The 18,610-nt window shown below is 47.5% G+C and overlaps 2 long non-coding RNA genes across 3 annotated transcripts in view; both read right to left on the reverse strand.

Annotated features, from left to right (window-relative positions):
• The window catches only part of LOC135978076 (uncharacterized), a 36,646-nt gene extending 21,802 nt beyond the window's left edge, over window positions 1-14,844 (reverse strand). Inside the window, exons 1-3 of one of the 2 annotated variants that reach the window (XR_010595507.1) lie at window positions 13,620-14,844; window positions 9,608-9,757; window positions 9,143-9,228 (exon numbers count right to left, since the gene is read on the reverse strand). This is a non-coding gene — a long non-coding RNA (uncharacterized LOC135978076). Of the gene's footprint in view, window positions 1-9,142; window positions 9,229-9,607; window positions 9,758-10,028; window positions 10,317-13,619 lie in introns of those variants that run through there. The other variant, XR_010595508.1, reaches the window with a different exon arrangement.
• A 496-nt stretch (window positions 14,845-15,340) lies between these two features.
• On the reverse strand, window positions 15,341-18,568 carry LOC135978075 (uncharacterized). The gene is made up of 2 exons (XR_010595506.1): window positions 18,434-18,568; window positions 15,341-15,602 (listed from the first exon to the last, which is right to left on the reverse strand). It is a non-coding gene; the product is annotated as an uncharacterized LOC135978075 (long non-coding RNA).
• Window positions 18,569-18,610: the final 42 nt, after the last annotated feature.

An 18,610-nucleotide genomic window follows, 5' to 3' on the forward strand; every position in this document is an offset into this window, starting at 1 on the left:
AATGTAGGGAGGGACTTGCCCATGTGACTCCAGACTCCATTTTGCTGTAATTTTCCATAGTAAGGACAAAGAGGTGTTCTTACACCTGGAAAAGACTATAAAAGGCTGATGCCTCATCTCCATCTCGTCTTCAATCCTGCTTCTTACCTCTGGAGGGACTTTGTGTAGAGCTGCCGTTTGTAGCAAAGGACTGATGACCCATCCCAGCTGGGGATGTACTCCAGAGACTTGATTTGAACCTGCAGCTTAGTCTATCACGGCTACAAGCCTGAACCAAGAACTTTGCCATTACTGTATGTCATTGATTCCATTTAACCAATTCCCTCTCTCATCTATATCTTTTTTCCTTTTATGAATAAACCTTTAGATTTTAGATTCTGGCAACAGCGTGATTTGTGGGTACGATCTCATTTGTATATTGACATGAGTCTGGGGCTTGGTCCTTTGGGATCCAGAGAACCTTTTTTTCTTTTACTGGGGTATTGGTTTTCATAACGAGTGGCACTGTTGGTGATACTGGGAAACTGGAGTGTTTAAAGGGAACTGCTTGTGTGACTTGTGGTTAGCCAGTGGGGTGAGACCAAAGTCCTCTTTGTGGGGCAGGTTTGGTTTGCCTTAGAGGCGGAAAAACCCCAGCCTTGGGCTGTAACTGCCCTGTTTTAAGCAATTTGTCCTAAATTGGCACTCTCAGTTGGGTCCTGCCAGAACCAGCATCGTTACAGTGGCGTAGTCGTGCTAGGATCCACAGAACCAGGTCAATTAAGCTCTGGGTCAGAACCCCACGCGATCCAAATTTGAATTTTGGGATTGAGAGTTTGGTTGGTTAAAGAGCAGTTGCAACGGGTAAGCAAAGAGCATATGAGGGCCTTGGCAAAGAAGCCCTGGAAGATTTGTGTTCAGAAAAGGGGATAAGCTTTAGAAAGAAAGCTACAAATCAAGAACTGAGAGAGCTGTTAATGGCCAGTGATCCGGGGGCAAGAGCGCAGCCCTTACCGGCGGCTACAGAAGATGCAGAAAAAATGAGAGTACAGAAGGTAACAAATAAACTGTAACTTGAGCATGAAAGGAATCTAGCAGATCTTTGATTGCTGGAAAAAACCAAAAAACAGCTGAATTAGAAAGAGAAGCTGATAAGAGAGAAGAAAGAGCTCGTAAGGGGCGTCTGGAGCTGCTGGCTGCGGAGGAGAAAGCTCCACAGATGGAACAGGAGACGGCCAAACTTCAGCTCCAAGTAATGGAAGAGTGGAGCACCTGGTGCTCCACTTCCCCACCGCCACAAGCAAAACTGGGAAAGGACGTGTCCCATTGACAATGATACTGAGGATAGAGAGGAGTTTTTGTCTACCTTTGAATGCCTCTGCAATCTGTACCAGATCCCTGATGATCAGCGAATGCCTGTCCTGCTGGCCAGACTGACTGGAAAAGCCAGGGAGGTATTTAATGGACTGGGGGAACAAGAAGCCTTGGATTATGAGCGGTTTAAAGATTCTGTGTTAAGGCCGTTCAAGGTTACTCCTGAATCTTACAGAGTTAAGTTTAGAAAGTTTAAAGTGTCTAATGATTGCACTTCTGTAGAATGTGCTCATAAGCCCATGGGCTTTGTTAAAAAGTGGGTTGTGGGAAGCAAAGGCGCATGGGAGTTTTGAAAAACTGCTGGATTTAATAATTTTGGAACAACAGTTCTTGGACATTGTGCCTGACCACGTGAGAGCAGCTGTGTGTGATAGGAACCCTGAGTCAGTCCTACGGGCTGCAGAGATTGCGGGTGCCCATACCCAAAACAGGGCTCGAGGAGGGTATAAACCCCCAGGGAAAACTAATCACCATTCTGCCCAGTTCAAGGGGGTGGGGGGAGGGGAGGAAAAGGATTTAAAAGTAAACCTGGCGCTGACTAGTCTAAAGGAGCTCATGGGGGCCCAGAGGATAGGAACTCTCACCACAAGAATAAACAGGTTAAATGCCATCACTGTGGTGTGCTTGGCCACATGAGACCAGATTGCCCGACCCTGAAGGGCAGCCCAAAACCAGCAACCCCAAATGCCACGGTAAATGCTAATCCTGTTATAAACTCACAGGCAAGCCACACACAGCCCACCGTTGGTGCCCTGTGTGCAAATGCTGTTTCTGTGGTCTCTGAAGAATTTGACCTTAAAACTCATATTAAAGCTAAATATGGGGAAAATAATGCAGAGTTTATTACCAGTGCAGAAGTGAATGGAGTAAGGTGTATGGCATGGAAGGACACCGCAGCCGATATTACTTTGGTTAAAGCAAGTCTTGTCAGGGAGGAAGATTATTGGCCAGATGAAAGTGTAACTGTTGTAGCCTCAGCTGAGTATTTTGTCAGGGCGTCTTTGGCTCAAATCCACCTGAAATGGAAGGGATTTGAGGGCACCATGGTTGCGGGAGTAAAAAACACAATCCCTAAGGATCTTATGATTGGAAATGATATTAGAGCTATGTTCAGTCAAGTTAGCACAAACCAGGCACAGGAGAGGTTGTGTCTAAAGTTGTGTCTTTGGAAGGTTTTTCCAAAGGTTTGTCTTTGGAAAGTAGTAGTTTGGCTGTGAACGAAGTTTCTGAATGTCTGCCTGCCTGCCTAATGTTTCAGAAGTGAATCTGGAATTAGATCAAGCACAGAAAGATCTCATTGGTCAGGAAAATGTTTCTCAGGAGCAGCTTAAAGTGGATGGACAGATGGAAGCCCCAGCTGAGGGAGGAAAGGGTAGATTTTTAAGGGGTAATGAATTGGTGGCTAGTACAGCTTATACAAGTGAACCTGAAAAGGGTAACTCTCATTTGCAGACAGTAGCTCAGGGTAGTGAATAGAGCAGCAGTTTATCTGTTGGGAGTGGAAACGTGTCTGGTAAAGAAAGTTTGGATGAGCCTAGACAGCCTTGTGAGCTGATGGCTTTATCTAGTCAGCAGTTTGGGAAGGCAAGGATAGCGGAAAATGAGGGCCCCTACACCTTACTTGTTTCCTGTGGGGAGAATTGTGACAGTGAAGGAAATGTGCCTGTGTCCGTCAGGGGTATTTTAACTTGCCTACGGAGGAATCTACCTCGGTCTCCAAGCAATTGTCTGTGAACAGCCCTGCGTGCCGGGACAAGGGAAATGAGATCCCAAGCTGCGTGTTTGGAAAAGGAGAATGCGGCTCCGGCTCTTCTTTGTGAAGCAGACAGAAGGTGCCTTTCAGCCTGTGATGGTTGAGGATAGTGCAGTGGTCTCAGAGTTGGTTCTGGATTCAACTAAAGCCCAGGAAGGGAATGGTCCTAAGTTTGTGTCTGCTAGGGAGAATGGCACTGTAACTAGGTTGCATCCAGTTAGCGTCTTAGCAAAATCCCAGAGACCGGACAATTCTGGTGCTTGTATTTTACCTGTTGCTAATGGGTGGTTGGAAAAGGATGTAGCAATTCTGTCTGATCAGGGTGATATCCTAGCCAGGACACCAGGAGAGCAGAAAGGTGATTTGATCATGTTACCTACTGATGGTGTGGAAACTTGTGGCAAGAAGGAAAAACTTCCTGAACTTGTGTGTGGCTAGCTTGTTGGAAAGACACTAGTGTTGGGACAGGAATGTCTCCATGCTAATTCCTTAAATGAGCAGTCTGTGCTTCAGGGTGTGACAGATTTGGTTACTGGTGTTTCAGAGCAGAACAGTTTTATGGCTGAATGCTTGAGGCCGGCCACAGGGGAGAGCAAGCAAACTCTCACCCTCAGCCTCTTGGGATTTGTGTGGTCTCTCTTTAGGACAGAAGTCCAGTCTTAAAATTGGTAGCAGCTAAGAATTTAAAAGCTAGTGTTTGCGTTGATGCAAATTACCTGACTGACTGGGAGAAGACAGACTTGCTAATAGCTGTTAGCACAGACAGCGCACCCAATCAGCCAGGGAATTCTGTTAAGCAAGAGAAATCAGGATTTAAACCTTCAGGACATGGAGGAAAGAGAGTACTTACTTTTGCAAAGGGAAGCCCCACGTTAACCCTAAAATGCCCAAACCCCAATGGTATGGAGCCAAAGGTGTGGCATAACAAACAGGATTGTAAATGGACACTTGCAATGAATTTGTTCTTATTGCTAACGGTAATTTTTGTAACTGATGTGTTGCTATTACCAAGAACTGTAAAAATGTGCAATGTGCCTAATCTGGCGGGGGCGAGAAAAAACAAACAAAACACACCACCTTGAACATGTTAAAAGAATTACATGAGAACATACTTTATGTTAAGGGCCTTGTTAAACTGATAATTCACAGTTGATGCCTGTGAACAGTATTGGAATTTTCAACGGGGGAAAAGACATTCCAAACCTAATGTGCTGTATGAAAAGGGAAACCGAGGCATACTACCACACTGCTGTCACGGCTAAATGCCAGGATTCCTATACTATAGACAACATTAATCTCTACATAGACTTGATGTTAACTGGGTTCCAAACATTGGCCAGAGCTTGTATGGATAAAGTAGCTATGTTCTTTAGCATTTGGCAAAAGAAAATGAAACATACAGAAACCATGCTGCAAGAGCAGATCCAATCCATTATTGTTCTAACCAAGTTTTACCTTGAGTTTGTAAAGAGATTAAATCAGGTTATTGAACGGGACTTGGATAAACCATTTCTGTTTTACACGAATACGGCTTCTAACCCAATACTAGCTGTAGTGAGACGGAACCCAAGGATGGGGGGCTCTTGGGATGTAGTCAGTGATGTTGGTGTCATCCCTTCCTGCATCAGTTTTGCATTGGGGGTGTGACATTATTGATATAATCTGGGACCATACAGATCATTGTTGCAACCACGGTCCTGTAGTGGCACCAAAGCCGGTAGAAAGGAGGTCAAATAAGGGCTCTAAGACAAGGTTTTGGTTATGATTATGCTAGCTGGATGCATATATCATTGTTGTATTTAAAGTATTGGCTCTATACTGTCTGTATTTCAAAATCATGCTGTGCTTCTAGGTGACACCCCAGACAAGTCAGTGTCAGCTCTGCCTAGCCTGCTTGACGGCCCATTAAGGACCATCGGCTATACAACTGACCCATTGAGAGAATGCAAATACGCCTTGTAACTCAGCAAAGTAGGCAGGGACTTGCCCATGTGACTCCAGCCTCCATTTTGCTGTAGTTTTCCATAGTAAGGACAAAGAGGTGTTCTTACACCTGGAAAAGACTATAAAAGGCTGATGCCTCACCTCCATCTTGTCTTCAATCCTGCTTCTTACCTCTGGAGGGACTTTGTGTAGAGCTGCCATTTGTAGCAAAGGACTGATGACCCATCCCAGCTGGGGATGTACTCCAGAGACTTGATTTGAACCTGCAGTTTAGTCTATCACTGCTGAAAGCCTGAACCAATAACCTTGCCCTTACTCCAGTATCAGAGGGGTAGCCGTGGTTGCTGCTTTTTACAGAGTCAGACCGAGGCTCCTGGGGCACCTTTAAGACTAACAGAAGGATTGGGAGCATAAGCTCTCGTGGGTAAGAACCTCACTTCTTCAGATGCAAGATGACTTGCATCTGAAGAAGTGAGGTTCTTACCCACGAAAGCTTACGCTCCCAATCCTTCTGTTAGTCTTAAAGGTGCCCCAGGAGCCTCTGTTGCCATTACTGTATGTCATGGATCCCATTTAACCAATTCTCTCTCATCTATATCTTTTTTCCTTTTATGAAGAAACCTTTAGATTCTAAAGGATTGGCAACAGTGTGATTTGTGGGTAAGATCTGATTTGTATATTGACCTGGGGCTTGGTCCTGTGGGATCAAGAGAACCTTTTTTCTTTTGCTGAGGTATTGGTTTTCATAACCATTTGCCCCCATACCAAGTGGCACGGTTGGTGATACTGGGAAACTGGAGTGTCTAAGGGAACCGCTTGTGTGACTTGTGGTTAAGCCCGTGGGGTAGGACCAAAGTCTTCTTTGTCTGGCCGGTTTGGTTTGGTTTGCGCAGAGGTAGAAAAACCCAGCCTTGGTCTAACTGCCCTGTTTTAAGCCATTTGTCCTGAATTGGCACTCTCACTTGGGTCCCACCCGAACCAGTATTTACCCCAGCTGTTGTTCCCCTACTGGGAAGGGGCCCAGAAATCAACCGTGTTCTCTCCTTTCGAGTGGCTGTATGGGAGGAGAGTAAGGGGACCTGTGGACTTGTTGAGGGACGAAGGAGAGGGGAAGGCCTCCCCTGATGGAAAATCAGAAGTGGAGTATGTACTGACTTTCTGGGAAAAGCTTGCTGAGCTCATGGACTTGGCCGGGGAGAATTTAGCCAGGGCCCAACGTAAGCAAAAGGTCTGGTACAACCGCCCAGCGCGTTCCCGCTCCTATGCTACCGGGGACCAGGTGACAGCTCTCATTCCCATCAGAACGAACAAACTACAGGCTGCCCGGGACAGGCCCTTTAAGGTCCTCAAGCAGCTGAATGAGATCAACTATGTAGGGAAACCCTTGCGGCCAGAGTCAGGCGCCAGCACAGTGAGAGTCCATGAAAAGGTTACATTTCTTCTGGGATGATTAGATCCTCAACAGCTGAACACGTCTTTATGAAACTTATTCAACATAAGAATGGCCATACTGGGTCAGACCAAAGGTCCAGCTAGCCCAGTACCCGGTCTTCCACCAGTGGCCAATGCCAGGTGCCTCACAGGAAATGAAAACAACAAGTCATCATGCGATCCACCCCATCGCCCATGCCCAGTTTTGGGCAAACAGAGGCTAGGGACACCATCCCTCTTTCCAACAGATTTTGCAATTTAAAGCAGATTCACCCAGTCCCTTAACTGCCATCATAAAGACACACGTACATATGCTGGACGTGGACGTTAGAGAAGCAAACTTTTACATTCCTACCTTTCTTGTATGACTCTCCGGGCCAAATGTTTAACAGACCTCCTTAAAGGCTTCAACATTTGTAGGCAGATTTCTTTGCATGGCAAATTGATCAGTTACATGTAGTTTCTGGATTTGCCTAAGGCTTTGTGCAAATGCCAAGGTTTGGCCCTAAAAGATCTGTTAGCTAGCAGTCAACAGGAAACTAAAACCTACTTCTAAAGCAGATAACTAAGTTACCTTTGGACTTTGAAATATTGGCCCCACCTCCTCAGTATCTACTGCCTGTCCATTAGTCCTTCCCAGAAGGTCAGTAACAAGAGTAGCCACTTTTATAAAGAAAATATGGGCATGCCAAGAAAAGACACCATCAAGGTGAGTTGTCCTAACCCCCTACAACAAGGTATCATGTGTATGTTAAATTGAGGGGAAGACAGTCCCTAAAGTAACAGATGTTTGTTTGAGACTTCCAGCTATGCACAACAGAAGCAGGAAACAACCCCCCTGCCCATCCCAGATGAAGCCCTGGCTGCAGCAATACATGCCTTTACCTTCCACTCTACTGCCTCCATCAGCCCAATCGAGATGAAGCTTCAATTGGTCCAGTATGCTGGCCAAACTCCTGACAGCATCACCTTGGCAACAGCTTATTAGGCCACGGTCAACGCTCTGGAGTGTCTCCCCAGTGCTGGATTTGCTTTGCGGTCCTAGGCCTAATCTATAAAGCCCCAATAATGTGAGCTAGATCAGGGGCTCTGTGCAACCCTTCAAGAATACACCAAGCCACACAGGAAATATGACTGACAGAGCTTGGGGGGGGGGGCGGAAAAACAAAACAACAACAAGCCCAGCACTCACTGCACAAGTTACACTTCCCTCTGGAGCCGAGAGCCCTCGTCTGTGGAGCATCCCTCTGCTGGAGATCAGGAAGAGCCCATATATTTTACAAAATAAAATGTTGGAACATCCTTGAAGGCCTGCCCCAATAGAGGACAATGGGGCAACCGTCTATTTCTCGAATGGGACACATTTTGAAAATAGATCCCAGAGCGCTCCTTTCTATACCGCAATGAACAATTCTTGTTTTAAATAGAATGGTGTTAGCCACCTATATAAAGTACTAGAGCGATGGCTGTTTTACTGTTGGCTAGTGTAGATACATACCCAGCAGCACTTGGCCATGGCACCAGCTGCACTATTACCTAGTGCTTCTATTTTGTGAATTACACTGGGGGGGAGGGAGGGGGAGGGGGATGTGATCCTTTATGTAGGTTTATTTTCTTGTTTGGGGAATCACGGCTTGCTATGCCAGTGAACAAATGAGTCAGGGGATCTCAGGTCTCTTTGCACGTATGGAATAGGCACATGTATGTATGTATGTATGTATGTATGTATACAAATGAACTGATGTCTGCATGAATATGTTCTGCTTCACCCCAACCCCCCTACTTTTTGCAGTCCAGCATCTTGAGAGTGACAAACACACAAGCAATTCTGAACCATGCAGGTTATGACCTCAGACAGTTAGTGAGCTGGTGAAAAAGGAGTATTTAAGAAAGCATATAATTACAGGAAAATTTAAATGCCACAGTTTTTGGCAAGAGTAGTTAAATCGGGGCTAAGGAAACTGAGGCATTTAGACATACATGCATACCTGCTTGGATGGTCTCTACACTATGCTGTTTAAGACCCTTTATCAAGACTTTCCATTGGCATTTATACCTGGGAAGAGGAAGAGTTCTGATCTTAGGTTGAAATAATCCTGGGAAATGTAGTTCAGCAAGGGACTACAATCATTTGCATTCGCTGAATTGCAGCATCAAGTCTGTTCTATTATTCTGAGCTACAATGGCTCAGAACTACTCTACCACAAAAGACCCCACATTCCTTCTGCCTTTGAAGAACATAATTAGGGCACTGACAAACATTTAGCATCAGATTTTCAAAAGGTAGAATGGTGGGAGCTGGCAGGTATGGAGCACTTTTGAAAGTCTGGCCGCTTCACTAAAGCGCCCAAATGGGAACCGAGCTCTTGAAAATGTGGCAACAAGGGATCAATTCTGCTACAGCACATACGTCCGCTGTCTTAGTAGTAAAGTTTCTCACTGGATTCAGGGGATGACTCATGGAATGAAAGTAAAGGAGAGAGGAAGCCAGCCCTTAATGCACAGAATGGGCCTTTTCTAGTGTGGAGTTTATTTATTGTTCCAAGGCAGCACAATTTATGTAGAATTAAAACAAACAAAGACAACCTACAACCAAATTTGGGCTAGGCCAGGAGCTAAGTAAATTCAAAGGTTAGCAGCACAATTATTTATATGACTTACCAGCAATACTTATCCCATCCAAAAAAGAAGAAGTTCCAAGTAGGCAATCTTTGAGTTCATTTTGTATGACATTTCTTCCAAAGGACCTACGGAATAGGGAAGTAAACATTTCAAAAGCACGTGCAACCTGGAGTTGTTCCCCCACCCCCTGAACCGTGTATCCAATATGGACAAAGTAAATCACTTCATGTTAACTTGCTGTTGAAAGAATCCCTTCTGCAGAGAGGGGTCTAGCAGCACATGTACTCACGCAATATAGAAGTGGCCAAGGTCAGTCAGTCAGTCATTTACTGTTCACCAAAGGTGCTGTCATCAGCTGGATGTAGACTAGGGCTGAGATACAGTGCTTGCCGTGAGGGGTAGGAAAAGAGAGAGCAGACAAGGAAAACTACAAAAGTGTAGTTGTTTCAGACACGCTGCAATTAAAGGAATTTAAGAAAAAGCATTGTAACAGGGTTTACTCACCACCCTGCACTGCCTCATGGCCAGGCATGGCATCACGGTATCCTTGTGGGGTAGCAGCCCTTGTCAACAGTCACTTTGGGGCTGTGGTGGTTTCTTTTAGATAACTCACCCCTCCAGCCAGGGCACAGTCTTTAGTGTGGATGGCTGACCCTGGAAGGAACAGACTAAAGTTCTAAACTCTCTTCATAGAAATCAAAAGCTTCCAGCCTCTCCACAGCTCTTCTTCAGCAAGGTCACATTCAGACTGCAGCCCCCTTACTGGGCTCAGCTACCCTTGTACACCACTTGCTGAGGGCTGGTAGGGGAATCCAGTCCCAACCTCAGTCTCAATTCTGGGTTACAGCCCAGGGCCCTGGACTGCACAACCAAGTCAAATCCTCTACCCATAGTGCAGTTTTCCATGCACCATTTCCTTCCTCACCTCTTTCCTTCCCTTCTCGGTCTCCCAATCTGTCCCCTGGGTGCTCACTCAAGCCCCTGCAGGCACCTTTTGACTCTCTGCATTCTCTTTCCTCCAGCCCTTCCTCAGCTGGGCCCACTCAGTAGTTAAACCTGGGATCACCTAATTTCTCTCAGGTGGGGCCCATTCTGTAATCAGGGCTGGCTTAGTCAGAGGCTCTCTATTATTATCTCAGAGCTCTGGATGAGCTCTGAGAGTTGATCTCTCTCTTTCCATATATATATAAAAAAATTATTGTCAGGCTTTGGCTCTGATCCTCTTACACCAATCACTGTAACTGACTTCCTGACTTCTACTCTGGGTTATCTGTTTTCTTTTCATGCTATTGGGCCAGCCAATGGTGCCATGCTGCATTCCATGAGCTGAGGATCTGCCCATTGGTCTCATGTTGGGCCAGATTCTCTCCCCCTTATGTTGACTAGTACAATACCCCACAAGCAAGCCCCATTGAAATCAGTAGTTAGTAGAGTGAGGTATTACTCAGTGTGAGTAGGGGTGACAGAATCTTGCCTATTATGTCTAACTAGTCTTTCTACACGTAGCAATATCAATTAAAGGCTGTTTTCTAAAGATTACACTTTTAAAAGTAGATTTTTCTCCCTGCCTAATGCAGCTGCCATCTTGTCCTTAAGATGCAGCATGTTACAGTCACTCTGTTTTCTCGGTCATGGAAAATTTCTCTTTGTTCAGTCTTTGGGCCCAATTCTGAGAAGTGCTCAGCACCCACTAGTTCAGTGGGAGTTCAGGGTGATCAGGACCTTGCAGGAAGTGGTTAGTGTCTCTTAGGGTTAAGCCCTTTCTTTGATGTTTTTCCTTGACCTGAAATGAAAACAAATCTAGACCGAAGAGTATGTTTTACTCTGTGAGTATGAGCATGAAAAACATCCTTCCTGAGACGTGGAATCACCTTTCCCATAGCTTGGCGGTTCTTCACCTTGTGTAAGATTTTGTGTTTAGGTAACAACTATAGCACCTCGGTCTTGTCTATTTATGTCCTTCTGCTTGTACGTCAGTCTGTGTTGTGATTAGGGTGACCAGCTGTCCCGATTTTATAGGGACAGTCCCGAATTTGGGGTCTTTTTCTTATATAGGTTCCTATTACCCCCCCACTCCCTGTCCCGATTTTTCACATTTGCCGTCTGGTCACCCTAGTTGTGATCCTGTGTGTCATATCAGTGCACTTGCATTTCCTCATACATTATACAAAGAAGTATCAGACAGATGTTCAAGGAGCAGATTTATACCACACAGATTTATACCTGGGGAGAACTGATGCATTCTGACTTGCATATTTAGTCTATGTTTTTGAAAGTCAGAAAATGTCAACATAAAAGCTAGTTTAACATTTGATTATTTTCCAAATGTCAGTTGCATTGATGCTGCAATTATCTGCGCATTTGACCATCACCAGCGTGAACCCACAGTCAAGTAACCGAAAACAATCACCCCACTAAATATGAAATTGGTCTTTTGTGAAAGGAGTTGTGCGGAAGGGTTGCCACGTTGTCAGAAGTTCAGACGAATATAGGCCGAGATGAGCTTTTCTTTTAGCCAAAAAGTTCCCCGAGGTTGGAAAGCCCCTCAAGAGAAATTAGGATTAAAGGGGTTTAGTTGATGGCCCTTACTGGTTATCTAACACAGTTTTGGTCTAACAGGGAGATGAAGCTATCCATAAAAGGAAAAGTACAGGCAAGCTTGACAGAGACCGAGAGAGAGAGGAAAAGGAGGAGAAATGATGTGGGAAATAGGCCATGACATTTGTTACGGTGCCATAATTGTTAGATGAACAGTAGGAGTAAGGGAAATATAGAAGATAATTATTTAGACCTAGTGGGAAGATCTGTTATTTTCTAAAAGGTATTTCTAGACTGGACAGCCCAACAGCGTTTGGCATTTTATAAAACCTCTAGCTTGGTGAAACAGTTTTTATATTGGTGTCAGGACAATAAAGAGAACAGTGTCTAGTAGAATGGAGAAAACATCCTCCCCAAAACAGAAATGGTGGAACAGTAAACTGGGTGCCTTGTATAAATATACAGGGATGAACGCGAAGAAAAAAGACACTAAAAATTGTGAAAAGAAACCACCACAGGAAAAATCCGTCTCTCGCTTAGCAAGAAAATGAGGCGAGAAACACAGAACACATGGGACCAAATGGGGCCACCTCTCATCAAAGCTCAACAATCTGGCTTTGGGTGGACTGTTTTGCCCCTCAGCCTGCTGGGTTGCCAAGGAATAGCTGCAGTGGTGCTCTAGTGGTAGAGACAAATGGGGTTCCTATACACCTCATCCATTGGTTGTCACCTACTACAGCACAGAGCCGTCTAGTGGCTACACCCGCAGCCCTCCATTCTGTTGCAAAGAAAGGCACGACAAGAGTTCAAGGGCATAGAGACTTCCCAGCACACACCCTGCTCTCAGCACAGTACCGCTATTCTGCTTGTATTCTGGTCTGGTATATAAACAGAGGATAGGGCAGCATGTGTGACTTAATATAGTGGTTGACTAGTTTCTAAAATGTTTGGCAAAAAAATGTTTGGGAGGTTTCCTACTCTAGGAGGTGCCGGCTTTCATTCTTTTCCACAGCAAAACTGAGCAAAACGGAAGGATGGGTAATCTGATTTCATGAGGTCTTGCCCAAGAAAAGCAAGTATGTCTTAGACCACTTCACCTTTTTACATTGTAGAGACAGTCTCCCTTTGTACAGCTTATAGCTGGTCTACAGTATCTTCTATCCTGAGATGCAGGACTGAAGGAGATAGGCCTGGGAAATACTTGAGTAACCGCAACACATTTTCAGTGTGTATATTTTCCTCTCATAATGCGCTTGAACTGTTTTAAGCATTTTGCTCAATTTTACATAAGGTGGTTACATCTTTACAAAAGGAAATATGATTGTATGTATAATGTACACGTACAATGTAGCATGTGCAATATAAAGTGATGCTCCCTGGCCAATGCAATGTTATAACAAATATATACATGTGGGACTCAGTTATGGCTCTAAGAGTGGGACGGGGGAGCTGCACTGCCTGAGTGGTGGAGGTACAGAACATCACACTATGAAAATGTTACATTTCTTCTGGGAGGATTAGACCCTCAATAGCTGAACACATCTTTATGAAACTTGCGGCCACTGTCGATACCGCCTCTGGCCTTGCAGCCAAGCAAGTCGGTTTGTACAGCTTTCCTCTGAGTGTCTTCTTAGGGAAACGACCCAGACTATCTACACCTACATGCTGAAATGGAACCTCAATTATGGGGAGTGGCTGGAGAGGGGCCTTGACCTGGTCCTATTGCACCTGGGAGCCATACAAACTCTTCCTCAAAGTCTAACGTCTTCATTACGCCTATAGTGCAGAGGAGAACCTCCTGACAATCATTCCATCACACTGTTTTTAAGCTGTGCTATGTGGAAGAATCTTTTCATCTACTTAAGAGCCATTTGAGGTTATCCATCATCTATGACTTTAGGTCTTCCTGTGGGAAAGCCAGCCACAGGTAGATAAAAGGGGAGGAAAACACCACCAATACATCCCCACTTAAGCTCACCTTTATCATCCCACTAGCAGGCTTTCATCATAGAAATAGATGACCCGATGACTTCTGCACGGAACACAAAATCTTTCCACACAAAGCGCCTGAGTGTCCGCATCACTTCTAGGGCTTTGTGAGACCTGCCTTCTGGTCCCGATCAGCGTGGTTCCATTACAGCCACCCTGCCAGGGCTGCCCCAGGCTGGAACAATGGGTGCTGGGGGTGTGAAGCTTTAAGTAATAAGAGCCACCGAAACATGGTCTCATCGTATACTGGGTTTGCAGTTTTGTTCATTTGCTTTCAGTACCCCGCAACATCTTCCCCTGGGATTTCACCCTGGTGTGGAATACAGATGCCCAACACCGCTGGAAAATCATGGGAGAATGGGGAGCATAGCCCAGGACAGTCTGGGGGCTCTGCTAAGTCTGTTTTCTCTGCTTTGCAGTGTGTCTTTCAAAAATTTGAAGCAAAAATCTCAAATTTCTTATAAAAGTGCAGGAAAACTTGGGAGACTCTAACCAAATTAATGTGCAGAAAAATGTTTTCATGGTTTCTTCGTGTGATTTTTCTTTTCTTGTTGAATTAAAACACATTTCTCTGCAATGATGGAAACTCCAGCACAACAGTCTGCGCTAGGGCTTGAGATCCAGAAAATGAAACGTGACCACAGGAAGGGAAGAGAATTAAACAAACCAGAAGAATTCCCCTGCCCAAGCAAAGGGGAAGGCAAATGTTAAAAGAGAAGGAACCAGCAAAAGTGGTGAACACTAAATTTCAATTTTTAAAAAAATATTTGAATTCTTTCATCCCAGGGACACACTTGGTAAAAAAATACCTAATGTGACTTCTCTGCATAACCTCCTTCTGACCACATTGGAAATCATAGTCATCCATGTGGGTACCTCTCTAGCATGTTTTATTATCCTAATTGCTCATCCTGTTTTATGATTTATTCTCAATTTTTCACTACTGTCAGCTACTTGGAGTGATCAACAGGACATGATATTCACACCTTTCAACTACATCTATTCCTCAGCTCCGGTAGGAATATTAAGATCGGGAAATAACAATTAGTTAAGGTTTCATTTTCTCAGAGCACACTCTCTCCTATAGTTTCACAGAAGGAAGAGACCGACGGTTTGTGCTGTCTACATTTTAAATGTGCCGTCTAAATTGGAGGAAATGGTTAAAGTTGAGATTTGCCAATATTTTTGAGGGGCCTAAACCTTTCCTCCAGAGACCCCCCCTGTCCCTAATCACCCCTAGGACTCCCACGGCCTATCCAACGCCCCCATTCCCCATCCCCCGACTGCCCCGCCCCCCAGAGCCTCTGAACCATCCAAACCCCCCACTCCCTGTCCCCTGACCCTCTGCCCCTTATCCAACCCCTCGGCCCCGGCCCAGCACCTTTAACACACCGCTCAGAGCAGCGTGTCGAAGCCAGACACGCTGACGCGCCGATCCGCCGGAGCGCGCAGCCCCGCCCCCCAGAGCGCTGCTTTACCGTGTTATATCCGAATTCCTGTTATAACGGGTCGCCTTATATCGGGGTAGAGGTGTACTTCCCCTCCACCCCTAAAGTACTCTGACTTCTACATATGTAGTGTGTTTCTATTATGATCAGGGTTGCTATTCATTCATCTGTCCTCATGAGAACTATTTCTAGTATTTCAAGGTTTGAGAAGCTTCCTAGAGACTTTAAAAAAAAATATGAACATACTAAATGACTTGCGAGCTTATGTGTGGAAGAGATATTTTCATTTAATTTATTGAGATCAATTCAATGAAAATTATATTTTTTCCCTTTGTATTTCAACCATTCCCTATTTCATTTCAGCTCCGGCTGCTGCAACTACTGAGGTTAAAACAGAAGGATGCAGTGGAATCCCTCCTCTCTGCTGATTCTTCCCACGGTGACTTCTAACACTCCAGAACGCTTGACGTGTTATGCGATACATTCACTCTGTCCTCATCATATAGCGGAGCTTGAGAAGTTTCCTAGAGACATTTATAAAATATGTGAACTGAGCATAAGACTTGTAAGATGATGAGGTGTAGAAAGATATTTTCATTTCATGTATTGCCGTTAATAAAGGGAAACATTTATTTTTCCCTTTGTGTTTCAACCAACTCTCATTTCATTCCAGCTGAGGATGCAGTGACTACAGAGCTTAAAACAGTTGGAGGAAATTGTATCGTGCAGTGGATTCCCTCCTCTCTACTGATTTTTCCCACAGTGATTTCTAAGGCTCCAAAATGCTTGACCTTGTATTATGCAATACACTCACTCCACAATGGCAGGTTTCAGAGTAGCAGCCGTGTTAGTCTGTATCTGCAAAAAGAACAGGAGTACTTGTGGCACCTTAGAGACTAACAAATTTATTAGAGCATTCTTAGTCTCTAAGGTGCCACAAGTACTCCTGTTCTTTTCACTCCATAATGAAATTCCAACTGTCCATATTACAATTTATGTGATAATACTCTGTTGATTTACTCAAAGTTTAAATTGCAAAATGAAGGATATCGATGCAAAAAAGTTACAAGAAAATTAAGAAAGGGTTAAACCTTAAACATTGTTGACATAATGTGTTTGCTATATATTTCTGTGGTTCAACTCTTCTCTGATCAAAATCTCATGTCTGAATTGTAACAGGCAGCTTAAGCACAGTATAACAGCATAACAAATATGAACTGGAAAAAACTTTGCAAGAAAAAAGATGTGCATAATTTTCCTCTAATGTCAGAACGAAGGGAGAGATTTCAGGTGGCCCCAAGGGGTTTTCAAGCCTCGAGTGTCTCTGAAGGGGAACGGCAAGGTGGCAATCTGGGAAATCTTCCTGCTGCTTTTGCAAAAATCTCTCTGAAACGACCTGAGGTGAGAGTTCCATTCAGATATTCCAACACAGACTCATCAGCAAGTTGGGCATGCGGAGACATGTTTGGTTGCAGTGATGGAAAATGGGACTCTCTGACCAGGAGGTAAGGACCATAGGCGTGCGCAGCACATTGCATTAGGGTGTGCACCCAGGGAATTTTTTTTTTTTTTTGAAAGGCGAACATCATAAACGGCTGGGTGTGGGAGGGGGTGCTGTGTGCGGGAAGGGGCTCAGGGCAAGGGATTGGGGGGCAGAGGAGGGGGTGTGGGATGTATGAGGGGGCTCAGGGAAGGGGGTTGAGGTGCAAGAGGGGGCGGAGTGCGGCAGGGGGCTCAGGGCAGGGGTTCAGGAGGGGTGCAGTGTGCAGGAAGGGGCTCAGGGCAAGGGATTGGGACAGAGGAGGGTGTGGGATGTATGAGGGGGCTCAGGGAAGGGGCTTGGGGTACAGGAGGGGTGCGGAGTGCAGGAGGGGGCTCAGGGCAAGGGATTGGGGGCCAGGGTGTGGCAGGGGGCTTAGGACAGGGAGTTGGGATGCAGGAGAGGTGCGGCAGGGGGCTCAGGACAGGGAGTTGGGGTGCAGGAGGGGTACAGGGTGCAGGCAGGGGGCTCACGGCAGGGGGTTGGGGGCAGGAGGGGGCTCAGGGCAGGGGGTTGCGGGGCAAGGTGCAGGCAGGGGGCTCAGGGCAGGGAGTTGTGGGGCAGGGGTTGGGGGGCAAGGTGCAGGAAGGGGGCTCTGGACAGGGGGTTGGGAGCTCAGGGCAGGGGGTTGGGGTGAGAGGTGCAGTCAGGGGACTCAGGGCAGGGAGTTGGGATGCAGGAGGGGTACAGGGTGCAGGCAGGGGGTTCAGGGCAGCGGGTTGGGGGCAGGAGGGGGCTCAGGGCAGGGGGTTGCGGGGCAAGGTGCAGGCCGGGGGCTCAGGGCAGGGAGTTGTGGGGCAGGGGTTGGGGGGCAAGGTGCAGGAAGGGGGCTCAGGACAGGGGGTTGGGGAGAGAGATGCAGGCAGGGGGCTCAGGGCAGGGAGTTGGGATGCAGGAGGGGTACAGGGTGCAGGCAGGGGGTTCAGGGCAGGGGGTTGGGGTGAGAGGTGCAGGCAGGGGGCTCAGGGCAGGGGGTTGGGAGCTCAGGGCAGGGGGTTGGGGTGAGAGGTGCAGGCAGGGGGCTCAGGACAAGGGGTTGGGAGCTCAGGGCAGGGGGGTTGGGTGAGAGGTGCAGGCAGGGGGCTCAGGACAAGGAGTTGGGATGCAGGAGGGGTACAGGGTGCAGGCAGGGGGTTCAGGGCAGGGAGTTGGGGTGAGAGGTGCAGGCAGGGGGCTCAGGAGAGGGAGTTGGGGTGCAGGAGGGTAGGCTGTTTGCAGGCAGGCCCGGGGCTGGGGATCTGGGCTCCCCCGCCCTGGCAGGCAGGCTCGAGGGCCGGGCAGAGGGGGCCGGGCTGGGCGCTTGGGGCCAGGCCGGGCAGAGGCAGCCAGGGTGGATCGCAGGGCGCCGGGCTGCTCCCAGGGCTGGACTCAAGCCCGAGGGTGCCGGGCCGGAGTCCCCGAACAGCGCCGGGGAGCGGAGCTCGCAGCCGGGCTGCGGGAGGGGGCCTGTGGGCCGGGCTCGCCCCCTGCCCCGGGCCTGCTGGCTCCCAGGCCCCACTTAAGGTGGGCTGGGCTCAGGGGCGGCCTGACCCCCCGGGTGGTGCCCGGGCCCCTGGCCAGCGCGGGGAGCCGCAGGCGGGTTTGGGACCCTGGGCGCTGGAGGGGGGCAGCTGCCTTGGGGCGGGGAGCTGGGGCAGCACCCCCGCGGGCCACCTTAAGCGGCTGTGTTGGTGCTGCCGGGTGGGAGGCTGCCAGGGAGCACATGGGGCTGTTAAAGCAGCCAGCCCAGCCCTGGGGAGGGGGAGCCCGGCTCAACGGGGTGCAGGCCGGGGGCTCAGGGCAGGGAGAGGGGGTGCAGGAGAGGTTCGGGCTTACCCGCAGCGGCGCGCTCCCTGCCTGCCAGGGCCCCATGCCGGGCCGCTCCCGGGGGAGGGGAGGGGAGGGGCGGGGCAGCACAGGGCTCTGCACGCTGCCCTTGCCACGCCTCCAGGTACCTCCCCTGAAGCTCCCATTGGCCGCAGTTCCCCGTTCCCGGCCAATGGGAGCTTCGGG

Source organism: Chrysemys picta, unplaced genomic scaffold (assembly GCF_011386835.1).
Source record: "Chrysemys picta bellii isolate R12L10 unplaced genomic scaffold, ASM1138683v2 scaf108, whole genome shotgun sequence".
In the NCBI taxonomy this organism is placed as follows: Eukaryota; Metazoa; Chordata; order Testudines; family Emydidae; genus Chrysemys; species Chrysemys picta.